The sequence below is a fragment of the Delphinus delphis genome, chromosome 21, assembly GCF_949987515.2.
Source record: "Delphinus delphis chromosome 21, mDelDel1.2, whole genome shotgun sequence".
Taxonomy (NCBI): Eukaryota; Metazoa; Chordata; class Mammalia; order Artiodactyla; family Delphinidae; genus Delphinus; species Delphinus delphis.
Genome location: NC_082703.1, coordinates 24159825 through 24176083, shown reverse-complemented (window position 1 = coordinate 24176083; position 16259 = coordinate 24159825). Strand labels below are relative to the sequence as shown.

The 16259-nt window shown below is 50.5% G+C and overlaps 1 protein-coding gene across 2 annotated transcripts in view; it reads right to left on the bottom strand.

Moving 5' to 3' along the window:
• Positions 1 to 13042, bottom strand: part of DLGAP2 (DLG associated protein 2) — a 719605-nt gene extending 706563 nt beyond the window's left edge. For both annotated transcript variants that reach the window (XM_060001227.1, XM_060001228.1), the window contains exon 1: positions 12745 to 13042. The gene's annotated coding sequence lies outside the window, so the exon portion shown is untranslated. The remainder of the gene's footprint in view (positions 1 to 12744) is intronic.
• Positions 13043 to 16259: the final 3217 nt, after the last annotated feature.

The following is a 16259-nucleotide window of genomic DNA, read 5'->3' as shown; positions in this document are numbered from 1 at the left end:
CCCTCACGTCCCCCCAGGACCACCCCTCGCGCCCCCCCAGGACCACTCCTCCCGCAGGAGTAACCGAAGCCAGCTCCCCCCTCTCACTCGGGAGCGGAGTCTCCCCCACGGGGAGGACGTGGCTGAGCAGGCAGGGTCCGCATCCTTCAAACAGCACGTGGAGGACACGTGGTGCTGCTTCCGTGAATCTCTGGGTCTCGAACGCCCACCTCCTCGCAGTTATACAGACCGGCCGTCACCCCTCACTTGCTATAGACCCTAAAACACACCCTGCGTTCTCTACACAACATTTTTTTAAAGACGTCAAGCAAAATAATGAGTCTTTACCTCGTTCTATTATCTTGGATCATGAGAGGACACACAAGCCTGTTTACGAAGCAGATACATCTCCACCTGGTGCGCTGGTAAACGCTTTACACCTACGACATTGGAGCGGAGGAATAAAGAACTCAGAGAAGCTTCTGAGCTGGTGAACGTCTCGCCCTCCGGTTACGTCCTCCCTCTTCACTGTCTTTCCGGGTTCATTTACTGCCCGGGCACCTCCCACCTCCCCCGGCGGCCTCCCCGGGGACTTCTGACTCCCTGAGAATCTGTCCGTGATTTCCAAACACCTTTAGCGACACCTGGTATCTTAACAGAAACTCTAGACTCTTCTGTCCTAGAAGGAGATGTCATCCAGGCCTACTTAGGATTAAGCGGACTTCGTTCTTCCTAGGGATCAAATGCCCCCGATTCTTGACAGACAATGCTGAATTATAAAACAAATCGTGGCTACCTTAGCCCGGAAGTAACACTAAAGAAAAATGACAGGATTACAAACTTGCCCGTTGTCTCTCTTCCTCAGAAGGTGCATGTGTAAAGTTCAGGTTCTGGAGGCGAAGGAGGGATCCCGCCAGAGTAGCCACTGTCCTCGCTTCCCCAGGAATGACAAGGTCCGAGGCTATGCGGCTCCTGACGGCCTAAACCTTACGCCTGTGCCCCTCACTACAAAGGCTTCCCAACTATTCAGGCCTCTGTTCTCACGTTTGCAAGAGAGAGATGATAATACTTGACCCAAATAAGCCAAAAGACTCTCTTCTCTGTACTCTGTGTGTTCTTTCAAGGTGGGGTTTAGGAGCAAACACTGGGTTCACCTGAGCTCCATGCCACAAAAATCAAGGGATGACCCTATCCTGGGCTAAGAGAATGCTATTTCTTAAGAAAAAAATAATAACATTAAGCTTGAAAAAAATAAGATGAAGCAGAAATTCAACACTTACTGTAAGAATGAAGAAAGGGAAAGGAATCCCAGAAAAAGCCTTATATATATATATTTTTTTCCGGTACGCGGGCCTCTCACTGCTGTGGCCTCTCCCGTTGCGAAGCACAGGCTCCGGACGCACAGGCTCAGCGGTCATGGCTCACGGGCCCAGCCGCTCCGCGGCATGTGGGATCTTCCCGGACCAGGGCACGAACCCGTGTCCCCTGCATCAGCAGGCGGACTCTCAACCAATGCGCCACCAGGGAAGCCCAAACCTTATGTTTTTTAACATTATGATTCACCTCATTTAAAGTCTTCAGAAGAGCCAAGAATAAGAACCAGTAGGAAGAACAGAGGAGGAGAGGAAAGTGACCCTCCTCATGGATCATCAGGGCCGTGTCAGAAGCAACGCACCCACCTCAGGCAATTATGCCCCAATGGAAGAGGCCGGCCAGCGCACGAGGAACGAGGACCTTCTCGGTGACAGGCTGTCATGAGAGCGCATGGCTGGTGACACCTGTTTGCTGATGGGACAGGAAGCAGAAACTTTCACCTTCCCAAAGCCCCAAACAGCACAGGCCTGGAGACAGATATTTTGGAATAGAGCTATTTTCGATCTGGACACTTTTCAGACACTAAATTTAGCCTGCTTCAATTCTTTTTAAAAATGCTATCCCATTAAACCTTTGAAACAGGAAATCTACACTTATTATAAAGTTGGAACACAAGGTTCTCTGGTCAGCAAGCCCAGGAGGGACTGGGCGCCCAGCAACAAAATGCCACTGCAGGCGCATCTGTGAAGATTGAAGATGCAAACCGACAGAGGCCTTGAAAATCCAACACTGAAAATGTGTGGTATTTTTTAAATAATAACCCATTTGATAAGTTTTTTTAAAAGTGATGTTTTCATTTGCCTTTTTGTTACCATTAGTGAATTCTCAAATGCTTACCGACCCCTTCACCAATTTCTTGTTTTTTTCCCCATCCACTTTTATGCACACTTGAAAAACCTTTGCATATAAAGGAATTAGCCTGTTTTTCAGGATGAGAAGGACCACGCTCCAGGCTCACCATGCAGCCTTATGGTGGGCAAAGAGAAGCTCCCACGAGCTCTGGTCGAATCTACTGACCCTTTCCTTTGCTGCTCTTTGCTTGTTTTCCTTTGTTGCCCTTACAAAGCCCTACCTGTGGCACAGACGGCTGCCCTTTTCCCTGTACTTGGCGAGGTGGCAGCAAAATGAGCCTCGTATTCAACACTGGCGGGAGGCTCTGGTCACCAGCAGGTTCAAGGTTCATGAAATGTTCGCACCCACTGTATGGGGGTGTCACCACAGAAATCCCTGGAATCTACAAGCATGACCTCATTTGGAAAACAGGTCTTTTTCACCTGTGATGAAATTAAGAACCTTGACATGAGGAAAAAATCCTGGATTATCTGAGTGGGCCCTGGGTCCAATGACTAGTATCCTTAGGAGAGAGATTCGAGGTGGACAGAACGGGAGACACAGACGCAGAGGAGATGGCCCGTGAAGACAGGGCAGAGATGGGAGTGATGTGACCACAAGCCAAGGGAGCCGGGTCAGGCACCAGAAGCTGGAAGAGGCAGGAAGGATCTTTTCCTGGGCCCTCTGGAGGGAATGCAGCTCTGGAATGCCTTGATTTTGGGCTTCTCTTGTTTCCTGTAGTTTTAAGCCCCTGAGTTTGTGGTAATTTGTTATAGCAGCCCTAATACACTAGATACATCCATTAACCCAGTAATTCTGTTTCTAGGAATTTACTAGAGAAAAGTTACACTTTCAGAAAACATCAAAAAAGACAGTAATCACAGCTCGGTTCTTTGTGACCACCTAGAGGGGTGGGATAGGGAGGGTGGGAGGGAGGGAGACGCAAGAGGGAAGAGATATGGGAACATATGTATATGTATAACTGATTCACTTTGTTATAAAGCAGAAACTAACACACCATTGTAAAGCAATTATACTCCAATAAAGATGTTACAAAAATAACAATAATAATCACAGATTAATGGCCAAAAATTTTTGCAAGCAACTTAAACATTCAGCAATAGGGGAATGGCTGAATAACACTGCATACTGGAATATTATACTTCAATTAAAATCAAACTGTCAAAGAATATTTTGAAAATTTGGGCAAGTTCTCAGAAAAGAATATAAAGTGAAAAAAAAAAAAAACAACCCAGGACAGTTCCCAGTTTGGGTTTAAAAAATAAGAAGACACAACTGTAATTATTTCTAGGTCATGGAATTATTGGTGACTTCCAAGTCATCAATTTGTGCTTCTCTATAATTTCTAAATATTTAGCAGATTAGATGACCAGAAAAAAAAGAAAAGAAAAATGTATGAAAGCAGCCCAACCAGCCCCCAATTCACCACAGCTATGACAGAACAAAATATATCACAGGAGAGAAGAGTCTCCAAAAGTGGAATAAATATAACAAAGAGAAGATCTGGTAGCCAAGGAAATGCATTACCGAGTCTGACAGTAAAGCACTGACCTCTGGGTTTTGCCTATTTTTGTTTCCCAGAAAAACACTGAATGCTTTCCAAAGCCTATCCTAACCCTAGAACAGAGAAAACCTGTAAAGGATGGGACGGCGGCTCAGAGGCAGAGCCAAGGAATGGGCTGTGCGCGTTGCCCACAATTAATAACCTGAGTCGTCTCTGCGCGTTGCCCGCAATTAATAACCTGAGTCGTCTCTGGGGACACTGCTAGATGTCTGACACCGTGGACCTTGATTTTACCCAATGTCCCTATGTGGGTGTCTCTTTTAAAAACATAAGCATGTTGTAGCATGACACAAGATACTATATCTCTCACCTTCCTCCCAGTTTGGACTCCAGTGCTCTACTGGGGAAAGGCCAGGCAAGGGTTTCCCCTTTGGGTCACGGGATAAGACTGCATATGTCTGCCTGGCCCACTGCCACCCCCAACCCCGGTGCCCCGCACGCCTCAGGCTGAAACGGAGCAGCCCCGGGATGCTTCACCTCTCAGAGCAAGGCAGGGACGAAGCGCTGAGGGATGGCCGGGGGACGCTTCCACACCCCTGCCGTGGGGCTCCTACCTTCCTGAAGCTTCTTCAGCCTCCCCTCAGCCGAGAGCTCGTCCAGGTCCTGCCAGTGGGGTCCGTCGTGCTAAAGTTAGCGGGACTTTGTTTCTGGGACTTGAGAACCCTGACACGTGAATTCCATCAGACGGTGGCCGTACTGACAACTGATCAAAGGTGGACTAGTTACAGCGGGTCTAGTGGGTCAGCAGAAGGTGTTTCTCTGTCCTATTCGCTTTACAACAGCTCTGCAATCCTTTACTGCACAGATGCATAAAGATTCCTTTAAGACATTATTAGATTACAGAAGTGTTATGTTGTGCCCCAGGCAATTTATAAATTCACAATAGCCCTGTAATAGACACTATGGGTAGATACCCAGACAGCCATCCCCCTCCTGATTTCTAAGGGAAATCAGCTTTTCCCCAGGGGTCACCCTCCTCTGCGTGGCCTCAGGGGCACCAGGCACAGCCTGAGGGGCGGCTTAAGATGAACCTAAACCCAGACAATGATCCCATCCTTCTCGCCGTAACCGGTCAGGCATGACGGGATAGGAGATAAAGACTTCTGGAGACGTTCTAGGGAAGGTCTCTTCACTCCATAAATGAAACAAGGGAGGCTTCCCAAAACAGTCAGCTGATCACAAACCCTTTCCTCTTCTTTCCTGCCTCCCTTGAGGTGCGTGTAGCACATGACAGAGGCCAAGGAGACAGGAGCAGAAGTGGTGCATGTGCTCCCAGGCCACGCCCACGTGGTCCCCCAGCTCTTCCCTCTACTGACTGGATGAGGATGATGGTGGCAGAGCCACCAGACAGAAAGAGCCTGGTTACAGGGTGACCATTTGGGGGACCAAGAAAACCTGTCCTGATTTGACGTGAGAAGCCAACTTGTGCCACGTTACCCCACAAGTGCTTCAGAGGGTCTTTGATACAGCAACTATCGGACCCCACAGAGGGACGCGCCCTCGACCTATGGGGAGCGCAGGCACGGGCCGTGCGAGGGCCCCGACGCCAAGCCTCCCAGGCCAGCTGCTCAGGGAACGGCACGGAGGGAGCAGCAAGGCTGGGCCTCAAGAGGGGACTCAGTCACGCGGGCGGCAGGTGTCGGGTGGTGCTGGGTGGCGCAGACTGCTCTGGGACGAGGCCTGGATCCTGAGCAAGGTGCTGATGCCACTGGGTGACAACCCCCTCCCCGCCCACCCCACCCCCCACCAGCTGCTGGGTCCTTCCAGACTTCCTGCTGTGTCCCCCTCACAGCAGCTTCAGGGAAGAGACAAGGGTGCTGTGCGTGCTGTTTGGTAACCTGGTTCCTTCACCTAACAGGATACGGACACCCCTCTGTAGTATTAAACATTTAATCTTCATCTTTTTAATGGCTGTGTATTTTTTTACGATGCTATATCATAATGAATTTATCCAATCTCCAGTTATTGCTATTTTCCAATATTTTACTGTGGAACAAAACTGGAGTGAACATCTGTTTAGCTGATTTCCTGTAAATTCATGATTATTCCCTTAGGATACGTTCCCAGAAGTGAAATTGCTGGGACTAGTTATATGCAAAAGAAGATTTTTTTTTTTTTTAATGGAGTGCCTGCTGTGACTTTTAATAAAATACCATTGGAGAAACAAGCAAGTGGATGAATTGAAGACTAAGAATTACTGTTTGGTTGCTTTAAAGAGCTGCATAACCCATCTCTCACAACAAAAATCAAACTTTGAACCTAACCATAGTAATAATCTAGACAATTATGTTGTAGATGCGGGAATGCTATACAACGGTCACAGTGGAAGCTTGACGGTACAACATTCGACTGTTGATGAAAACGTCTAAATTATCTATAATATGGATTCATGATTAAGTTTTTAATAGAATCAGAAAACAGATATTCAGAAATGTATTTAGAAACTCTCAAAATATTACAAAGAATGTCAGAAAATGGAAATTATTTTTAAACAGCCAAAAGTTTCATAAAACAAGCAAATCCACTGACGTGCTTGTGAGGTGTCCTGTCTTGGTGAGACTCATGCAACTTGGAGAAGCAAGAGGTAAAGCCCGCCCGTAACTGAGGAACCTTTCTCGAGTGTGCGATGGGTCAGCTGCTTATGGATCTACGTATCCATTCGAACATGTATTGAGTGATACGATCTAAAATGCTACGGTGGGAATTGTGAGGTTGCCAAATCTGTCCGTTCCCTGTTTCTCCTGGCAGGAGGAGGAACAGGGTCTCCCCAGGAATGTCCCTAAGGCCCAGGGACCCCAGTGGCTGAGCCGTGGCATCCAGGGTCTGGGAACACGCAGTTCGAGGTCTGAGAGGATAAATAGGAGGAAAATGGAGAAAAGAAAAACCAGTGCTGGTGAGGGAGAGTCTTCACCACCAAGCAAGGGTAGTGGTGAGTCTGGTAAACACCACGGGGAACAGTGTGCCCTTCACGCGCCTGTCCATTCACAGCAGCACACAGGCAGGCCCGGGGCTGAGAAGGGCAGGCTGTCCTCCTGAAGGGCAAGACAAGCCGGGGGCTCCCCTTGGGGCGCGTGAGGGTCACCCCCATCGCAAGCGCACAGGGAAGGCACTGGGCCTTCCGATGGCATCAGGAGGAGCTGCTGAAATAGCTCCTGCGCCCCCGGGGGCTGGAGCTCTGCTCCCCGCCAGGCGGGGTGGATGGCGTGGAAGCGGGGACAGCAGCGACGATGCGTCTGCTCCAGGGGCCTTGTCTTAGGCTGAGACACTTGATTTACAATGAAAGCACAGTGGGAAATAAGATACATGTGACCTGAGAGATCTGAGTTTTCCCCGAGACACACAACTCGATCCCACATATAAATGCTACACTGAAGTAGACCGGGGGCGGTCCAGAGCTCAGAGCCCGTCTCCCGAATCCCCAGTTTCCCATCTGGTCACGGAGGGAACGCAGAAATACGAGGATAAGGTCACTGCACCTCTTACGGGTTGCCTGTGTATGTTTTGCTTTCCTCCAAAGTCTACTGTAATCATGAAAAACACTTCTGTGTTTGTATAACTGATGTATACGATCTAACCCAACCCCTCTATACAAAGTCAACCACGAGAGCATCTTTCACGATTCAGCACTTGGGAAAATCTTTTCTTCACTGTAAAGCGAGTATGCGACGTCCACCCCACAAGGGAACCAAGCGAGGGCCCGTGTCTTCTGGTTTTGTTGAGTTGGCTTCCAGGAAACTCCGACTCAAAACTGAGGCCCAGGGCTTCCCTGGTGGCGCAGTGGTTGAGAGTCCGCCTGCCGATGCAGGGGACGCGGGTTCGTGCCCCGGTCCGGGAGGATCCCACATGCCGCGGAGCGGCTGGGCCCGTGAGCCATGGCCACTGGGCCTGTGCGTCCGGAGCCTGTGCTCCGCAACGGGAGAGGCCACAACAGTGAGAGGCCCGCGTACCGCAAAAAAAAAAAAAAAAAATTGAGGCCCAGAGGACTATGTTAACCCTTGTGGTTACCATATTTGTTTGCTCTGATTGCCTGTTTCTACTTTATTTCATTTCTTGGACCTTGTCCTTTTGTCAGTGAGTCAAAAAACTTTTTGGAAAGAGATGGCAAAACAGATATAAAAGAAAGTAAAAGAAGACTGGAAATAGTAAATACCTAGGTGTTATGGGGATTTGGAGAGTGGCTTCATTACGTGCAATGCAGGATGGCCCAAACTGGGCCCCAATTTCATTTCTTCATGATCAAAATAGTGGACACATGTTGGGCATTTACTATGTATGCTGTTCTAACTGCCTTACTCTCATCAATTCATTTAATCCTCCTGACAACACTACCCTGTTAATGTTGGATCCGTCCCTCCTTTAGTGATGAAGGCCAAAAATATAATGAGGGCAAATAAACGGCCGGTGCCACGCAGCCCCGCAGGCTGCCTGACTCCAGAACCCTCACCCTCACTCCTAATCACTACCTACGTGGCCAGTGTAAAAAGCTGCTGGCTGGCATCGTACAACACTAGTAGGACACATTTCCATTAGGCACAGGAGGATGATTTTACGTTGCTTGGCCTAAGATGTGTACTCCGTGGGTGCTAGGAGATCATTTCAATATTTTTTTCTTTTGTGCAGAGAACGGTGCATGTTTTTAAAGATAATGACTACTTAGGTTTACAAAGTTACTTTTTAACAAATTTTGCTACAATTTTATGCAAGGGCTGGTTTCAAGTACTTATTCCTTTTTAACAAAAATTACTTTTTTTTTTTCCTGTGGATACACACAAAAAGGCATACCAGACAAGTGTCACCGGATGATGGATAAATGTCACCCCGCAATGAGAGCTTTAAAGAGGAAATTTTTCGGGAAACTAAAAACCTTTACATCCCGTTGGGTGGTCAGGACAGAAACCCACGGCAATGACAGTTTCAAGCCCTACCTGAGCTGGACCTCAGTGACATCGTAGGACCAAGTGCGGCCGTCCACGGCCCTGCTGTCCACCCGTGGCCCGGCCCTGCCATCCTGGGTACTGGCTTCCCAGGATGGACAGGCCACCCCGCCCCAGGCTGCATGTGAGGGACCTACATCCTTTTAGATTTACCTCCTAAAGCGCTCCATTCTCGGCTGAGAGGAAACGCCGTGCTCTTCCCGGAGGGGGGATGGGGTCCTGACCTCCTTACGCAGCCAGGAGCCCGCCCCCAAACAGCCACACCCTAGAAGTGGGCTAGGCAGTCTCTCCGAAGAGAGCAGCGTGCAGGTATCCTGCAGGGCCAGGCAGCGTAGACCACAGAAGCCGTCTGCAGTCAGCCTGGTAAGTTCAGCTCCTTGGAGACCCCCCAAGACAGACGATGGTGCAAGAGCAAAGGTCAGGAGAAACTAACCGGGGACATTTCCCAGGAGATGCGTTCTCTCAAGACAAGCCGCAACTGAAGCTCCTTGCGGGAATGTCGGAACCTCCAGAAATGGGAGGCGCCCTTCCGGACTGAGGGTGAGGGCCCTCGAGGGCCCCGGAGCTAATGCCTGACGAGGCTTTTCACAGCGGGTGCGGCCAGGGCAGAGGCCCCGCCGAGAAAGGGACAACTGATCTTACACGCGGACGCCACTGCCTTGGCCCAGGAGGTTAACACCGGCTCCAAACCCGCTGTTTGTCACCGGTGTTAAGCCCTGGAAAGGAAGGGTGCTGTAAAGGTAAAGGCTCTCCTAACGGCAGATGCAGGATTTAGGGGGGAATCTGCACCCCCCAACCATACCCGTCGACGCCAAAGCCCACATGCTTAGCTCCCCGTAAACGAGAGTGTCTGCCATGAATAAACTGGAAGCTACCGTGCTCAGTCTTTGTGACACACATGCCCAGAAGACAACGACACCTACTTTAAAAGCTGGCGATCTGCTGGAAATATGGTTCCATGATAAAAACAACTTGTATGTAAAGCTGTGGTTGATCAGAATGATTTTTAACTGCAGAGAATGCTTTGCCCGCTAACTTCCTGTTGGGTGGCCCATAATTCTTTTATAACCAACATGCTGCCAATGTTTTAAATATGACTCCCATCTGGCCAAAATGATGAATCATAGTTATTTTTATTGTATCCAGTGAATGACCATGGCATATCCATTCCAAGGGTCAATAAATAATACATTTAATTAATTTCCCTTTAAAATCTATGATCAAAGTGTATATTACTCAACTCCTTGAGTGACTGAGAAATCATGAAGTTTTTCCTCAAATATAAAAGAATTACAGCATTTCTTCAGTTTCATCATGTAGGCACACGATGGAAGACACTCTGCTAAAAACACAGATAACAAATCCTCTAACAAGCTTTAAAATGTTAGAATTTAGTTTCAGAATTGGTTGGATTCTGGGTATCCGAAATCTAACGTGATTTAAATTGTGCAAAGTGCTTTTTCACTTTTAGTATTTAATGTGAAATTTCCACCAATTTCAAAAATGAAGTAGACAAAAATAGGAGAAGCAATAGACTGCCATAGGAGGACACATTTATGTCACTGGGGAGAAATCATGCAAAGCAATCTGAATTCTATAGAAATAAGATATATTGTTATTAATTCGCCTACAACACAAGAAACCTAAGGCACAAACACATTGGTGAATAAGTACACGTTTACTTCTATCTCCAGCCACTTTGGATAGTTATACTGTAAGTGGAAGGAAAGGGAATAAATGATTACCAACATGGAAAGTCAAATAGGACAGAATGCATATAGAAAACATCTTTGTGGTGAGAAAACTTAAATTCCTTCAACACTTTGGATTATTTATGTAGAATTCATTTTGCGCTTTAACCTAAAATGTAATCTGCAGATATGACATGATAGATCGCTCGGGTAAGTCATCCAATGCTTATCGATTTCTTAACCAAGAACAGAGGAAATTAGGGACAGGAGGGCACGAGGGGGCAGGAGGGGCTCGCAGACACAAAGCAGGCCTCCCTTGATGGGGGATCACAGAGGAGAAACCCCCCCATTGATGGAACTCCTGACCTGGGACGGGACTCGAGAGTGCTGGTGGGAAGGGGCTGCGAGCTTCAGGACAGGACTATTTCTTTTTACTGTTTTCATTCACTGGGTCCATACCTCTCCCAGCCCAGATGTGCCTGAGCAGAGAGTGTTCCCCACAGCCTGCTGGTCCTGCTTCCAGATGTGGGGTATAAAATATTCTAATTTGTTCCCTTCCAAGCAATGAGAAAGTCACACCATCTAAAAGGAAGTGGTACACACACTCTACAATTACTATCAGAGCTAAATCTGTGAGTCACCCAGCCACCTGCACAAGACAATTTGGCTACTGGAAAATCCTGATTAATGACATTTTTTTTTAAACACCAGAGTAACAGCTTGACCTGCCAAGAATTACCATTTTTTTCATAATTTCACCATTTTTTGCCTTGGTTACCTATTACCTTTTGCGGAGAGTGTAAAGGAAGTAAAATGAAAATGGTGTTGTAACGCACATTAACCTCAAATCCAAATGTTGTTCCTTCCAAGGTGTCGGGGGAGGGGAGATGGCTCTGTGGTGTCGGCTTTGAAACAGAGAAAGAGTCCTTTTGGACGAGGCTGTGGGCTCTCTCAGGCCATGCTGAGATGCCAGGGGGGTTTCTAATAACTAATACAATCGATTCTCATCTGCAAGCAGGAGTCCTCCTTAAGTCATAGATCACCAAGCCCGCGAGTTCCAATCAGACACACTGTCCAAGAGGACACACGAGCTGGTTACCGTGAGCAAAGCCCCAAGACCCCCGGCGCTGAGGCCCCTGGGGAAAGTCCTAGGCTGAAGTCCTCCTCAGATGGCAGAATAAGCAGGTGCGCTTTACATTTCCGGCTCCAAAACCACCCACAGCCCGTGCTGGCAGAATTAATCACAGGAAGGACTCGCTGCCGATCGCTTTATTTTTGATCGATCCGAGCCAGCCGCGCCGGCAAGTCCCGAATTCCGAATCCGGAGCCCGGCCGAGTCGCCATTCACCGGGGAAGCGACACCCAGGCGGCCGGACCACGTTCCGGCGAAGCGCGGACGCCGGAGAAGCAGCTCCCGAGTTTCCGACGCAGGTCGCCCCCCGGAGCTGGTTCTCGCCGCTCTCCGCCGGCGAACCCGCGGGCCCCCACCCCACCCCCGACTCTTCGCCCAGCCCCCGCCGGGTCCCGTCCACTCTGCTCCGCGTCTCTCGGCGCCGCACGCGGGAGCCGGGGGCCGGGCGCCGGGCACCCAGCTGGCCCGCCAGGCGGCCCCCGTGCCTGCCGCTCCCGCCCCTCGCCGCCCAGGCTGTAATAATGACAGCCTCCTTATTTCTCCTGCTACCGTTAGCGAGCGAGCCCAGAACGGCAACAGCCGCTGCCGGGGGAGGCTTGGTTACAGAATCCTGCGCCGGGTAGCGGCTCGCTTAGCAACCGCCCCGAAAAAGCCCCCGCGCTCCGCTCCCACTCGTAGAGCCGGAGGCCGCCCTCCCGACGCGCTCCTCCAGCCACCCCCGGGCGCCGCGCCCCGGCGCCAGTGACCCCTCCCGCCACCCGGCCGCGCGCCCCCTGCGCCCCCCGCGCGGAGCCCGGGCTCCCGGCGCCTTCCACGCGTTCCCAGGGGCGGTCGGCGTCCTGCGCCGGGCGGGGGGAGGGGGCGCAGTTTGCTTCCTGCCGCCCCCATCCCCTCGCGGTGCCCAGCCGGAGCCCGGCGCGCAGCCCCTCGCCCGCCGGCGCTTCCTCCCGGGTCTCCGCGGGTCCCCCAGCTTGCCGGGCCGAGCGGAGAATGTCACCCCTCCGCGACGCCCCGCTCTGCGCCCGCTCCCGCGCGCCCTGCAGCTCAGGGTGAGGGGACCCAGTACACAGGCTGCCCCGGGGTCCCCGCCCCTCACCCAGCCGCCCTCGCGGGGCCCCAGCGGTCCGTCCCGCCGGGCAGCCTTCTCCCCCGCAACCCCCGACGGTTCTCGCGCCCCTAGCCCAGTCCCCGCGCGGCTCCGGTCCCGGTGGCTCGCACCTTCCTCAGCGTAGACATCCTCGGGTGCTCCAGTTCAGCAGGTGCGGGGCGACATGGCCCGTCCGCCCGTCAGTTCGCCAGCCCGCGCGTCCCCTCCACTGCCGCCGCTCCAACCCGCTGGAGCCCAGCGCACGGTCGGTCCTCACGGCCGGCGCCTGCGCACTGGGCGCCCGGGGAGGCACCGGCGCACGGGGGGGCGGCCGGCGCGCGGCAGCATCTGGAGAGGGGCCGGGCCCGCGCCTGGGGGAGCGCCAGGCCTCTGCGCCGCGACCCCGGCCCGCGCTTGCGGCCCGGCCGCCTGGCGCGCCTCGCGCGCACGGCCCGGGGAGCGCGCGCACCGCCCGCCCAGCCAACTGTTGCGCGGGGAGCGGCGGGTCACGCGGGGACGGCGGGGGACAGGAGGCGCCCGAGTGGCTCCCGGGGCCAGCGGCCTCACCGCTGCACGCGGAGCAGGTGCTCCCGGCGCTGGAAAGTCAGCCCGCGCGTCCGACACGCACCCCGACACCTGGCACAGCGCGGCCCGCTAGGGAGCGGTAGGGGAGACACGCGGGCGCATCGTGCGAGGGATTCGTGGACGCGGTAAAGTCTCCCCATACCCGGGACGCTCACGCGGCACAGAGGACGCGGAGAGATGTGTATCCTACATGTTGGCAAGGGTATCGATGGGCTGCCCCGCCTGCTACCTAAACCGAGCCTCCACCTTTCCATGCGCGCTCCTCCCCGTAGAGAAACATGCCGCCGTGTCTTCGCAGGGAAGAAGGGTCACCACGGGGTCCCTAGGCCCAGGAACAGCGTCTCTCTGTCGGTAAACCTGGGGCGATGGGGTCTGGACGCCTTCGCGCGTCCGCTCCCCGAGCGCAAAGACCACAGCAGCCGGGGGATAAGGAAGGAGAATCGGTTCAGTCGAAATTCTGTTCACGACCTGCAGCGAACTGGAACAATTTAGCGACTTTGGCCATGTTTTGATAGACTGGGATTAAATTCATGGGAATGCGCTTCCAGGGTGGGACTGCCAGGGGGAGGGAAAGTTACCATGGCCTAGCGTGAAGCCGCCGCACCGGTAACCAGAGACCAACTGGCTTCGTTCCCGCTTATCCCTGTGTTTTACCTGACCTTGGGCCAGTCCCAGAGCCCCGGTTTTTAATACATCTGCAAAACGGAGCTTTCCACGTCTCCAACTGGGCTGTTGTTAAGTTTAAATGAGATTAAAGACATGAAAGCTTCTAGAATAAGAGAAAACACCAAGATGAAAGTTTATAGGAAAGTGGGCAGGGATTAGAATAGGAAAAGAGAATCAGGTGACCAAAAATATTTGGGATGAGACTAACCAATCTTTTCCAGAAATTCTAAGATCTTTAAATAAGAGCACTGTCTCCATAATATTTCTTTATATAATTGATCACTCACATTAATCAATTGCAGCTTATCTTCATAACAGAGTTCCAAATGCTGAGGGAGTGAATACAAGATGAAGTAAAGAAACCTGCCCACAATCTCATTTCTCCTTAGTGTTTATCTTCCAACCTGCCCACAATCACATTTCTCCTTAGTGTTTATCTTCCAACTTGTCTTCTCTGTCAAAACCAATGAATTGTGTGTTCCAAACCTCAACCACAAATCTAAGTTCTAGATCAATTTTTCAATTTTAAAATGTACTTTCCCTTTACTTCCCTCCTCTCCATATTTGTCCTCATCCTTCCATCTTTCTTAAATTAATTAATTTTTAAATTTTTATTTTATATTGGAGTATAGTTGATTCACAATGTTGTGTTAGTTTCAGGTGTACAGCAAAGTGATTTAGTTACACATATACATATATCTATTCTTTTTTATATAGGTTATTACAGAGTATTGAGTAGAGTTCCCTGTCTATACAGTAGGTCCTTGTTGATTTCATCCTATAAAAAGTCATTTATTTATTCATTCACGCAAGAGCAACAACAAAAATAAGAAAAATGTACTGAGTGTCCATCATGTCTGTCAAAATGTGAGCAAAACAGATAAGCCGTCTCTGGCCCCTGGAGCTTCCAGTCTAGAAAGAGAATCAGTTTTTTAAAATAGCACAGTAACATATAATTACAAATTATAATTACTTTTCTAAAGGAAAGTAGAGGGTGCTATTGAATGGTAGAAGGGCAACCACACAGCTCTGAGATGAGAGAAGAACCCTTTTTGGGAATCTTCATTAAGTCTTTATCTTCCTCTGGTTCTCCCACAAGCAGGTCCTGAGACATGAATTTGGGTGCAGGTAGTTTATTTGGGAGGGTGAGGCAGGAAATGAGAAAGGAAGCAGGAAGAGTGAGACAAAGAGGGAGGGAATGTTATTAACATTGATGCATTATCAAGCTGGCCACCCCTGTGGAGAGTGGGATCTCAATCTGGCTGGGGATCCCCAAGGGCACCGTGTGGAGTGCACCTCAGAATTGCCTGCCTTCAGTAGAAAGGCTGGACATTTTTCCATCTGATCTCCATCCGCCAATGACTGCGTGTTGCTCCCCCCACCCCAGGTTCCTCTGGCTGAGTAAGTCCCACAGCTTCAGAGAGAGCCCTGAGGCTGAACTGAAGGGCTTAAGGTGCCCGCAGGTGAGTGCAAGGGTCTCTACAGCAGAACCAGCATGAAATCAGAAGGCCACTTCTACCAGAGCCCTGGAGAAGGAATGGGATTCAGGCAAGAAGAGAGTGGGGCAGGGAAAGGATTTCAGGTAGAAGGAAGAGCAGGCCTGAAGACCCAGGGGAATAAACAGTCAGAGAACCAGAACACAGTGAGCGCGAGAGAGAATAGCATGAATGCATCCGGAGAGCACGTGAGGGGTGTTCAAAGGACGTTTTAAGGACTCTGAGTTGAATCTTATATACAGTGAAATTTTTTTTTTTTTTTTTTTTTTTTTTTTTTTGCGGTACGCGGGCCTTTCACTGTTGTGGCCTCTCCCGTTGCGGAGCACAGGCTCCGGACGCGCAGGCTCAGCGGCCATGGCTCACGGGCACAGCCGCTCCGCGGCATGTGGGATCTTCCCGGGCCAGGGCGCGAACCCGTGTCCCCTGCATCGGCAGGCGGACTCTCAACCACTGCACCACCAGGGAAGCCCTATACAGTGAAATTTGACATAGGATTTTTAGCAGGGAAATAAGATGTTCTGCATAGACAATCATGTCATTTGTGGACAAAGACAATTGTATTTCTCCCTTCCCAATTTATATACCTTTTATTTCCTTTTCATGTCTTACTGTATTAGCTGGGACTTCCAGTACAATGTTGAAAAGTGGTGAGAGGGGCATCCTTGCCTTGTCCCTGACGGTGGTGGGGTGGCATCTAGTTTCTCACCATTAAGTGTGATGTTAGCTATAGGTTTTCTGCAGATGTTCTTTATCAAGTTGAAGAAGTTCCCTTCTCTTCCTAGTTTGATGAGAGTTTTATCATGAATTTTGGATTTTATTGGATTTTGTCAAATGTTTTTTCTGCATCTATTGATATGATCATGTGATTTTTCTTCTTTAGCTTGTCAATATGGTGGATT